The 12,568-nt window shown below is 49.1% G+C and overlaps 1 protein-coding gene and 1 pseudogene across 2 annotated transcripts in view; one reads left to right on the forward strand and one right to left on the reverse strand.

Annotated features, from left to right (window-relative positions):
* The window catches only part of CLDN10 (claudin 10), a 129,925-nt gene that overhangs the window by 63,305 nt on the left and 54,052 nt on the right, over positions 1-12,568 (reverse strand). The window lies entirely within an intron of this gene.
* LOC116574564 lies at positions 7,580-8,840 on the forward strand (annotated as a pseudogene).

Here is a 12,568-nt window from a genome sequence, read left to right on the forward strand (position 1 = left end):
CCTGCATGAGTCTACGAGACACACTTCACACCTCAGACACCGGAATGGCCTCCTTGCCGGGATCACGTGATTCGTGGCACCTCGTGGGCTGGGCCCTTCATCACTCTCTTGTCTCTAGCCCTCTTCACCCGCTGACAAGTGATAGAAGACCCTTCGGCTCTCCTGTTTACTGCCTTTGTACTTCTTGAACCTTGGTCTGGAGGGTTTAACTGGACTCTTCTCAAACTTCAGGTTTCCGATTAAATGTTATCACCCAGTTCCTCTACCCCATGATCAATGGCGAGATGTTGGTCAACCACTGGCTCTTGAGGGAAGTGAGGGCATCCCTGACTGCTAGTGTTTGCTCATTTCTGTGGTGTGAAGAGGACGACATTCCTCTTTTTCCTTTCAGCTGCCAGCATGAGTCCTGGAGCTGGCAGAAGTCCTGAGATCAACAGTCCGCTCCTGTCAGCAGACCTGAGCTTGGTCCAGGTTCTAGGGTGTTGTTGTGTGTCACACATGCCTGCTTGTTCGCTGTCTGGCACCCGAGAAAAGCGGTAATAGTGTGTATTTGTTTGTACAATTGTTGTTTTGTTTGTCTCTAAACTGTATGGACAGAGACCGGGATGTCAGGTCTATGAGGGATGGTCTATCTCAACCTCAGCCCAATTCCTCACAGTGCAGTAGGTTTTTAAAAAATATTTATGAGCTGTGGTGCCTGACTGGTTCAGTCAGAAGAACATGTGACTCTTGACCTCAGGGTTGTGAGTTTGAGTCCCATACTGGGTGCAGAAATTACTTAAATAAATTTTTAAAAATTTAAAAAGTATTTATGAGTTAGTAGTAAGTGCTTCATTCACACACAAGAGTTCTCTTTTTCAAAGCCCTTTTCTTTTCTTAGGTTTTCTATATTTAAAATTTTGTTTTAATTTCCTTACTTCGGGGGGAAAAAAAAACCCCTCATATGCACTATTTTTAAAATTCAGAAGGCCAAGAAAGAGACAGGGTATTGGCTAAGGAGGGCACAGAGGAAGAGAGAGCTGGACGGGGTATGGTACGAACAGGAATGAGTTTATAGCTCAAACTCCTTCAGTGAAAGGATTTCTAGCCTTTGTATTACTTAGAAAATAAGCAAATCCTGCTTTTTGTTATGTAAAATGTAAATTTCTCCTCCCCACCCCCCCATGTGTGCCCACTGCCCAGCACAGTGCCTGGCAAATAGCGGGTAGGCAAATGCTTATTGAGTAATGAACAACGTAGAAGCTCTTGACTTTGGATTATAAGGTTCTTTCTACTGAAGAAAAATTCCAAATTGACAGAAATTCCAAATGACAGAAAAATTCCAAATTCAAGTTAATAAAAGATTTTTTGAGTGAGAAGGAAGCATTGGTTAAAAACCTGGATGTGCAGGGAGCTAAAGTTTTTGCGTTGTGGTTCAGCACATTCTTCCAAGTAAGCCTGTAAGGACATGAAACCCAGGTGTAGGGACACCACGTCCCAGCTCACCTGAAATCACAGGTGGCAGAGAGAAGATGGCACCAGGTGTCCGGGAGTGGATGGCACAGGGCTGTTGCTGCCCTGGGCCCCGGGGGATATTTCCAGGACAGCAATCTGAGTGGCAGAAATGAAGTGATCGTCCTTGGATGAAATCGCCTACCTCAAAGGAAGGGAAAACACTCACCAGGCCTTGGTTCACCCATCTCTCTTCCTCCAGACCTTGTGATGGGTTGACCCAACACATTGCTACCATTTACAAGAGAGCAAGAAGAAAGAGAGAGGGAGAGAAGGAGAGAATCTTGACATTAAATGGCTTTTCCTCTTTATACCCCTGGCCTGGGTCTGAACACCACGGAGAGGAATCCTCAGCTCTTCTTCTCACCCAGGCCTCCTGCAGAAAACTCCTACACAAAGGAACGCTTCTCTGGGAAGCCAGTTCCCTTCAGATGACGCAAGTTTCTCAACACTTGTTTCTGTTAATAAACAGACGTAGGTTTGGAAGACCTAAATCTTGTTTCAGGCGTCTTTTTTTTCTTTCCTTTTTGTTCTCTGCCCCTCTGTTGTAGGTTTTGCTGTTTTTACCTCAAGAAAATCCCCCAGTAGCTTGGACAAATGATACTAATCTGTATTTGTAGTATCTTATTTTACTTAATGCTGTTTTTGGTTTTTACAGCTGACTGACTTTCGGATGTATGAAAAGATTGGACAAGGTTCTTGCAAAACTGGTTGTCAAATGCTAAATTTTGTAGATGTTCCAAGAATCTTAGAGCTTTAAAAAGTGAACCGTGCAGTGCAAAATGCTTTATTTTCTAAAAAATTCTTAGGCTTGACAAATACGTCACACTCATAGGGTATTTTTATTTTAGAGTTTGACTGCTTTAAGTTTTTTGGCTGATGCGGCCTTTCCAATGTCCTGAAAGCTTTCTTACTACCCTTGTTTTATACTTAAAGGCCTGAGGTTTGAATAACTTGCCTCTGAGAGCAGGGAAGTCGGTCACAGAGGCTCATCTCCAACACACTTGCATATCTTATCACATAAATTCCCTAGTCGCATAATTTATGAATTTATCAATATTGAAAGAGTTCTTGACTGGGTAAAGACTTTTTACGTTACTATAAACATAGCTGAATTTTCATAACCTATCACAGATAATATGTATACGTTCTCACACATATTGTTATTATTATTAAGCCACAAAAATAATATTCTAAATGCAGGGCGTAGTAAAGATTAGGACAGGGCAAAGCAGGAAAGGGCTTAACAAATAAAAAGTCAATCAAATGTTCCAGAATCAGTTGTGTGTACAGATAAGATCCTTTTTTTTTTTTTTTAAGATTTTTATTTACTTATTTGACAGACAGATCACAAGTAGTCAGAGAGGCAGGCAGGGGCGGCGGGGGGGGGGGGGAAGCAGGCTCCCCGCCAGAGAGCCCAACGCGGGGCTCGATCCCAGGACCCTGAGACCGTGACCTGAGCTGAAAGCAGAGGCTTAAACCCACTGAGCCACCCAGGCACCCCTTAGAGATAAGATCCTTACCCTTAAGAGGTTTACCACCAACCTGGGAAGACAGGGAACAAACATTCTCTAATCGAGGATAGCACAAAGAATTAGACTCTTGGAGCAAAATACGAAGATCTGCCAAACGGCAAAGTGAGGAAGGAATTCACACACCTGCTCAGAGGCAGGACGACCCCAGAAGGGGTAGGAATTTCCAAACCTCATCTGTTGAGAGATGCCGTCACTTGTAAGCCAGACCATCCATTTTCATCCCAGCTGCCCCCCCTCCACCCCCAGGGGAAGTGGCAGGAAAGCCACCACATTCAAGGTGACTCTTCTCCATTTCAGCGGCTGTGAGCTGAAGCCCACTGCAAAGGCTTTCCCGTTGCTAAAATTTTAGGGGTTTTGAGAGGCCATTCACAACATGTTTACGGGGGGTTTGCAACGTGCCCAACTGGGAGCTTTTACACCTCAGAAATGGCAGATGCTACTGCTCAGACGCCCTCTCCCCCAACCTGAAAACCCACAATGACTTTCCAGAAAGATATGTGCAGGACCTAGGAAGCAGCAGGAGAGCACCATGGCTGCACAAAGCATGGAACCACTTACTTTATATCTTCAGGTGAGGGTAGAGTCGCTCAGAGCTGTGTATTTTAGGAGGGTTGAATTAAGATTTCTTTAAACATCTGGTAACAGTCTGCCTTACTCCTAATGTTTTTATGAAACTAAAATTACTGTGGTTTTGCTCTGCGGCTTGACCCTTTGGTTCATATGTCTTTGGAGTAGATTCTGAACAATTCCTAAAGAATTCTGGTCTCGCCTACAGATACTCCTGCTGGTCCCCTCCGTCTTGAGGTAGACGTGAACTCATTACACTCAATTTTCTTTAAACATCTGGTAATAGTCTGCCTTAGTCCTACTGCCTTACTCCTGACAGCAAGGCTGTCAGCTGCGTCCCCTCAGCCTGATTCCTGTAGGGTGTACATGTCCAGATTTGACTGGCCACAAGGTGTGACAGACCTTCATGTACTTGCCACCATCGGACAGACCTAGCCCATCCAGTATGGATTCCGTGGTCTCTCCCCCAACTCTTGCCTCTTCTCCCGCACTCCAAACTTGCTTATCATCCTCTAAGTAATTAGCCCAAATAAAAAGTTTGGTATTGTTGGGCTGGCGGAAGGGGCTACTTAAGATGGCGAAAGTTCCTGCCACAGGACCTGAGCTCGGACAGGAGAACAAAGACCCAAACAGGAATCTGAAAACCCTCCCACGCCCCGGGCTCCCATGGACCAATGGGACCCTGACAAGCAGGAATCTGAGACCCCTGCCCTGGGCTCCAGTGGACCAATGGGATCCTGACGAGCAGGCGAGATATCCGAATAAGGGAAACTTTCAAAAGACCCCTGAGCTCCCCCCGAGACCCCTTAAAAGCCCCCTCCTCCCTGCCTTGGGCGCGACTCCCGCCACTCTGCCTTCCAGAGTCGAGGAACCTCGCCGGAGGGTGCCCACCTCCTCTCGGCGCATCTTTCCTGGCTCCCCTTCTCCTGAGCCCTGAAACTTCGCCGGAGAGTGTTTTTAATAAATCTTGCCTTGCACGCACTTTGCCTGGTGTTGTGTTTGTCTCGCCGGAAAGAACTTTACAGGTTTCATCTTGGTTTTTTCTCTTTCCCTCACTGTTCACATCGCATCTGTCGACTTACTGTCGTTAGCACCTGTTCCCCATTTCCACGGCCGCTGCCTTACATCCGGTTCTTAGCCCTTTTTCTCTGGAGTCCCACAGAAACTTCCTACCTATCTGGGATCTGGGGCCTTTAGCCTGCCTGCTCTCCAACCTCTGCTCCACAGTGGGGTCGCATCTAGAAAATCCAAATCCGATCATGTCATTTCCCCATTCCTTCAAAAGTTTTCTAGAATTTTTCACAATAAAGTTTAAGTTCCTCATATCAGTCCGCAGAACCTCGGGAAACAGGCTCGTTCACTCCTCGGGTCTCAGGATTTCTCTTGTAAGAGTGGGTTAGCATAAGAATGGCCATCCTGAAGGCCGGGAAGCCTTTTTATTGAGCGCCCCTAACCAGCCCGCAGGGCTACGTGACTTGAGATAAGAGATACTAGCTAAAACCTAAAAAACAACTTAATCATATACCACCAGGGCAGGTAGGCGATGGTGCCACAGGGACCAGATGTTAAAGAAAAACAAATAGTTCACTTGCAGAGATCACAATCCTGCTAGACCCGAGTCTCCCTTGGTTTGCAAATGTCCTGGTGATTTACAACAAAAAGGCCCTCTTTTCAATGGCCCAATTTCCAGAGACAAATGGCTCAGTTCTTCAAGGCCTAAGGTCGCCCTCCCCACCGTAAAACTGAAGGAGGCTGAGGCAGAAGGAAATGTAAATAAAGTTAAATTTCTTCTAAACCTAAATCTCACTTAACCGCCAGGGTGACGCCGGGGTGGCAAAAAGTTAAACAAAGTTAAACTGTCAAAGTGGGGTGCAAGATATGTATGTCGCTATGAAAAAGTGCCTTGAAAATGCTATATAAGCCCTTGGCTTTGAGTGCTCAGGGTCCTTGTTGAAACCTGCTGTGCCAGGCAGATACTCGGACCCCAGCTAGTTGGAAATAAACCTCGTTGTGTGACTCGCATTATCGAGAGTGTTCTCTGTCTAATTGAGGGCTGGTCGACTCCGTACCACAACACTTTCAGCTCCCGCACAGCCACCCTTCAGTCCTGCTCTTTGGACAGTCAGCTTTGCCACCCTGTGCTGCACCCCAGTGCATTTGCACGGCCTATGCCTTAGCCTGGAACTCCACCAGACTCCCCTAAGCTCTGCACCTGCTTCATGATTTTGTTCAATCCTACTCATTCTGAATATGGCTCAGAATCACCTCTCAAAAAAAATTGTCCATGACACCAGACGGATCCAGGGGTCTGTTCCCGACCCCTCTCTGGGCTCCCTGCTTCTGCACTTGCGTACATTTCAATCACTGTGCTGTCATACAGTCGGGTACCCATCAGCATTTCTTTCTTTCTTTCTTTTTTTTTTTTTTAAGATTTATTATTTATTTGACAGATCACAAGTAGGCAGAGAGGCAGGCAGAGAGAGAGGAGGAAGCAGGCTCCCTGCTGAGCAGAGAGCCTGATGCGGCGCTAGATCCCGGGAGCCTGGGATCAATGACCTGAACCAAAGGCCGAGGCTTTAACCCACTGAGCCACCCAGGCGCCCCGCCCCGTCAGCATTTCTTATTACAGGGCAGGAACCATGTCCTCTTTGGTCTTGTGTCTCCTTTCCCTGACACTTAGTTGATGTTGAAAATGTATTTGCATAATTATTTGTCCTCAACTTGATTTTCCTTGTAGCTGGGGAAGGTCGCTTGAGTGTGGATGCAGGAGGCATACAATATGGAGTGTAATTAAGTGTAATTAAGCACTTGGCTTAATTGTGTGGCATTGCAGTGTCAGGGTTGGAAAGACAAAAATGACGTTTCATGGCGATTGCTTCATCAATGGTCCTGACACAGAGAAGAGGCTGAGAGGGGCAGTAAGGCTGGACGGAGCCACAAGCACGTTCGTGGTGGCTTCAGGCCAGCAGCTTCACAGGAGGAAATGAAACACGTTGGGGGGCTAGGAAGTGGGGACGAGGCTGCACATTTGTAGTTCTGGGTGTGCCAGACGCTTGACACACATCATTTAAGTCATTCTCACAACCTCTTTATGGAATAGGTTTATCTCTAAGAAACTGAGGATAATTGCCAAGGACACCGAAAGTGAAAGACCAAAAGAACCCCCCTGGCTAGAAGTGCATTTTTATCCTGTTAACCAGCTAGTTTCGCTTCCCTAGGAACGTTTGCTTTTTCGTGCGTGCGGGCTAACTGGCCGCTTCTGCTTCTGTAAGACTGCTTTGCTTGTTGCGCGCGCGCGCGCGCGGGCCCCCTGAACCAATCCGCTGGCGCCAGGTGTGCCTGAGCAAACTGTCAGCCAATGTGGGGCTGAGCTGATTGGTTGACAGTTTGAACAGACGTACTTGGCCAGCCCCACCTACCCGAAACTTGTTTGTATCAGTCTGTAAAAACCCTGTACCAACCCAGCTCTAGACCTCTGGGCCTTATCGGCAACGAGCTGCGCAGAGGTCCAGGTTCGAACCTGCAATAAACGACCCTTGCTGCTTGGCTTTGACTCACGTCTCTGGTGGTCTTTTAAGGTGGGAGTAATACTCCGGTGGCATTTCATTTGGAGGTCCCACCGAGATCTCCCCTTCAAGCTCACCAGACAACTGGTCAACAGGTCGCTGCAACTGATCGGTAAGAAAGCCAGCTTTGTCTTTTGTCTCTATGTTTTTCGTATGCTTTGTTCTTATGTCCTGACTGTGTGTTTTGTGCTTTCTGTGATTATTCCTGGGTTAGAATCCCAGGACCTGGGTTAGAGTCCCAGGGCGGTGACTGGCAAATACGCCCTGGCGGACGCGCTATAGGGTTGCCAGCGGCCGACGGAGACGTCCCTCGTGAGCGGAGGGAACGGCCCCTCAGAGATGGTGGGTTCGAGTCCCACCTCGGGGGCCGGCAGGGCCTCTCAGAGATCGTGGGTTCGAGTCCCACCTTGGAGGCCAACAATGTATGTCTTCATGTATGTCTTTAAATGTGGTTATATGTTCCTTGTACTGGTTATGAAGGTTCCATTCTATTTAAGGGGAGGGTGTCTAACCCGTTTGAATCTGAGGAATGCCTGACTGTATGAATGTGTTTGTGTGGCTCCACCGCCTTCGGCTAAGGAGTCTGACTGGGCTGCACCCTGAGTTTCGCGGAGCATCATACGGCATAGCAGTCATCTGCTGCATGGAGTAGCCTGGTCCGGGGTTTATACGGATAGACCTTAGCTAAGACGCTCCTAAGTTCCCGCGAGGGACGGGAGCAGGACAGCACCTGAAAGGTCCCCCTCCCCTTGTCTGCGACATCATACATATCGGGAGGGAATATAAGAGGTAGGTATTAAGAGCTAAAACCAGATTCAATGAGCCAATAATATGAGAGTAAACAAATTATGAGAATCCTAACGTTCTGAACACCGCTGGTCCCTTGTACCTTAACAGTTGCCCCTCCAGGTTGGAGGAAATTCTTTCCCTAATTATCCTGCCCATACTCTCCTAACCCATGTCACTTTCAGGTTCACCCTGGCGGACAGAGGAAGAGAATTCCTACTCTCGCCGTCGGAGGATGAAACTTGCCTAGCTCCTACCCCCAGGCCACCAAGGGCTTTCATCCACCCCTTCGGACTGGTTGAACCGGAACACCCACCCTCAATTCGCCCTTTCGAATTCCTCACCTGCTTGTCGTCTCGCACCCCTTACACCGGTGTCTCTGTCGCTTTCTGCCTATTCTAGGCGCCTTCCTTTTCGTCTCAACTATTATCTTGATCTGGGAACCATCTAGTCTAATGGGGCAAACTCAGAGTACCCCGCTCTCCCTCCTCCTAGCTAACTTTAAGGATGTTCGGGCGAGAGGCAATAACCTGAGCCTGGATATCCAGAGATCAAGACTTATCCCTTTCTGCCGCTCCGAATGGCCAACCTTTGGAGTAGGATGGCCCACCCAAGGCACTTTTTGCCTCCCCATAATTCTTAAGGTTAAGGCTCAGGTATATCTCCCAGGTAAAGAGGGACATCCAGACCAAGTCCCTTACATTATAGTCTGGCAGGATCTTGTGGAACCCCCCCCCCCTTGGTTGGCCCCCTTTCTGTTCCCAGAAAGCTGCAGGGTTCTCGCAGCCAGGCCGACAGAAGCACGAGGACCTCGTGTCCCATCTGCACCCCCTCCACCCGTCCTCCCTGATAGGCAAGACTTACTTAGTCTAGATCCGCCCCCTTATCACACCCCTCCCCTAGCTGCCGCTGGGGCTGAGCTTCCTCCCCCTGTGCCCGCCCCGGTTGAAGTCGCCGCGCCCTGAAGCAGAAGGTCGAGAAGCAATTGCTGCGGTCCCTGCCGCTCATGGAGGGACTGACGGCCCTGCCGGGCACACTAGGGGACGCACTCAGAGAGAGAATCCATTTCACCCAGCAGATTCAATTGTGGCTTTGCCCCTTAGAGAGATTGGCCCCCCCCATGAGACTGGTAATCCCTGACTCCGATATTGGCCCTTCTCAACTAGTGATCTCTACAATTGGAAAGCCCAAAACGCGCGCTTTTCAGATAATCCAAAAGATCTCATAGCCCTTCTAGATAGCATCATGTTCACCCATCAGCCCACCCACCTGGGATGATTGTCAACAGCTCTTGCGTATCCTATTCACTACCGAAGAAAGGGAGAGGATCCAGGTGGAAGCAAGGAAGCTGGTTCCCGGAGACGATGGCAGACCAACCGTGAATCCAGACCTCATCAATGCGAGTTTCCCTTTAACCAGGCCCAACTGCGACTACAACACGGCAGAAGGTAGGGGACGGCTACTCATTTATTGCGACTCTAATGGCGGGTCTCAGGGCTGCTGCCCGCAAGCCCACCAGTCTGGCCAAGGTATATGCAGTTTTGCAAGGTAAGACAGAGAGTCCAGCAGCATTTCTAGAGAGATTAATGGAAGCCTTTAGGCAGTTTACCCCTATGGATCCTGAAGCCCCTGAGAATCAGGCAGCAGTAGTCATGTCTTTTGTAAATCAGGCAGCACCAGACATTAAAAAGAAACTACAGAAACTAGAAGACCTAGAGGGCAAACAGATTCAAGACCTACTCCGCATTGCACAACGGGTTTATAATGCCCGAGATACCCCGGAGGATAAGCAACTCAAAGTAACAAAAGAAATGTCCAAAGTCCTAGCTGCCTTTGTCCAGGAAGAATCAATCCCTCGAGGGGAACCTCAAAAAGCCCAAGGGTTCCAACGCAATCTGGACCCAGATCAATGTGCATATTGTAGAGAAAAGGGACATTGGGCACGTAATTGCCCCAGAAAGAATAAGCGTAGACCGCAACCATTGGGAACGAAACCCAACCCCACTCTGGTTACCCGAGATTCAGAATAGAGAGGACGGAGTTTGGATCCCCTCCCCGAGCCCAGGGTAACCCTACAAGTGGAGGGAAATCCTGTACAATTTCTGGTTGACACCGGAGCCCAACATTCAGTGTTGACCAGACCCCATGGAGAAGTTTCAGACAAATTTTCCTGGGTCCAGGGAGCCACTGGGACTAAAAGGTACCCTTGGACAACTCAACGGACTGTTAACTTAGGTACAGGAGAAGTAACTCATTCATTCCTCATCATCCCTGATAGCCCTTGCCCTCTGTTGGGAAGAGACTTACTCACCAAGATGGGAGCGCACATTTATTTTCAACCCGACGGCCCCACGGTAACTAGCTCTCAGACCTTGCTATTATCAATACTCACAATGCGTTTGGAGGACGAACATCTACTCCACCAAACCACCCTCCCTTCCCAGGAACTCAACATCGAGTCCTGGCTTCACCGATTCCCTAAAGCCTGCGCAGAAACAGGAGGCATGGGGCTGGCTAGGCATCGGCCGGCCCTCTTCATAGAGCTAAAGCCTGGGGCTGACCCGATCCGAGTCAAACAGTACCCCATGCCAATGAAAGCCAAATCGGGCATCACCCCACATATTAGACGTCTCCTGGACTCAGGTGTGCTACGCCCCTGTCACTCGCCGTGGAACACACCTTTGTTACCGGTGCGTAAACCCAATAGCGGGGACTACCGACCTGTACAAGACCTAAGGGAAGTTAATAAACAGGTTATGGACATACACCCTACTGTCCCTAACCCCTATACTCTCCTCAGTGCCCTGGGGCCCACCAGAATATGGTACACAGTTCTTGACTTAAAGGATGCTTTTTTTACCTTGCCCTTGGCCCCCAAGAGCCAGGATCTTTTTGCCTTTGAATGGACAGACCCTGAGAGAGGTATAAGTGGACAGTTGACATGGACTCGCCTCCCACAAGGGTTCAAAAACTCGCCCACCCTGTTTGATGAGGCCCTCCACGAGGATTTAAGTGAATATAGAAAGCAAAACCCTGATATAACACTCTTGCAATATGTGGATGATCTCTTAATAGCTGCAGATTCCCAAAAGGCCTGCCTACAAGGAACTGAAAACCTCCTCCAGGCTCTCGGCGACCTGGGGTACTGGGCCTCAGCGAAAAAGGCCCAAATTTGCAAGTCTGAGGTAATGAACCTGGGATACTTACTGAAAGGGGGACAAAGATGGCTCACCGACGCCCACAAGAGCACTGTACTCCGCATTCCCCGACCTGCTACACCACGGCAGGTAAGAGAATTCTTGGGGACGGCAGGGTACTGTCGATTATGGATACCGGGCTTCGCTGAGATGGCCAAACCCCTGTACGTAGCCTCTAAAACTCAGCAGACTTTTGAATGGACGGAAGAGGCAGAACGGGCTTTCCAACAGGTGAAAAAGGCCCTCCTTTCAGCCCCGGCACTAAGACTGCCGGATGTATCCAAACCATTCCACCTATACGTGGATGAACATAATGGGATGGCTAAGGCGGTGTTGACCCAACATCTAGGTCCCTGGCCTAGACCCATAGCATACCTGTCAAAGAAACTAGACCCGGTAGCAGCAGGATGGCCCCCCTGCCTCCGAATGATAGCAGCCACCGCCTTGATGCTAAAGGACGCTGATAAACTGTCACTGGGTCAAGAATTACAAGTGACCACTCCACACGCCATTGAAAGCGTCTTCAAACAGCCCCCTGACCGATGGATGAGCAATGCTCGCATGGTCCACTACCTGGGAGTATTGCTCAATCCTACGAGAATAGTCTATACTTCCCCTCAGGCCCTAAACCCCGCATCACTACTGCCTGACCCAGACCTGGATGCTCCCCTCCATGACTGTATTGACATCTTAGCCCAGGTCCATGGGCTACGGGAAGACCTGCAGGACTATCCCCTAACAGACGCTGAAGTCGTTTGGTTCACTGACGGCAGCAGTTTCGTCCCGAAGGACAAAGGTATGCGGGGGCCGCAGTCACATCAGAGACGGAAATTATCTGGGCTGGTGCATTGCCTCCGGGCACCTCAGCGCAAAAAGCTGAGCTAATCGCCCTGACACAGGCCCTCAAGTTAGGGCAAGGCCTCCGGATGACTGTATATACAGACAGCCGATATGCCTTCGCCACAGCCTACGTCCATGGGGCAATCTATAGGGAGAGGGGATTACTCATCACCGCCGAAGGAAAGGACATCAAAAACAAGGACGAAGTTCTGGCCTTACTAGCAGCCATCTGGGCCCCTAAGAAATTGGCCATAGTCCACTGTTCTGGACACCAAAAACCAAGCGATCCAGTCTCTAGGGGAAACAATTTTGCTGATCAGACTGCTCGCCAAGTAGCCTGCAGCAAAGTCCCGACGCTACCAATACAACTACCCAACCTGGGACCCCGAGAACTGCCACCCCATCCAGAATACTCCGAAAAAGACATCGCATGGATGAGTAAACTCCCTATGGCCCAGGTTAAGGATGGCTGGTGGCGTGATGAGAAAAATAACATCATCCTCCCCGAAGCCATGGGACAAGAAGTTCTAGAGCGAATTCACCAAACAACTCATTTAGGTTCCAGACGGCTACTGGACCTTATGCG

This window comes from Mustela erminea, chromosome 15 (genome assembly GCF_009829155.1).
Source record: "Mustela erminea isolate mMusErm1 chromosome 15, mMusErm1.Pri, whole genome shotgun sequence".
Lineage (NCBI taxonomy): Eukaryota > Metazoa > Chordata > Mammalia > Carnivora > Mustelidae > Mustela > Mustela erminea.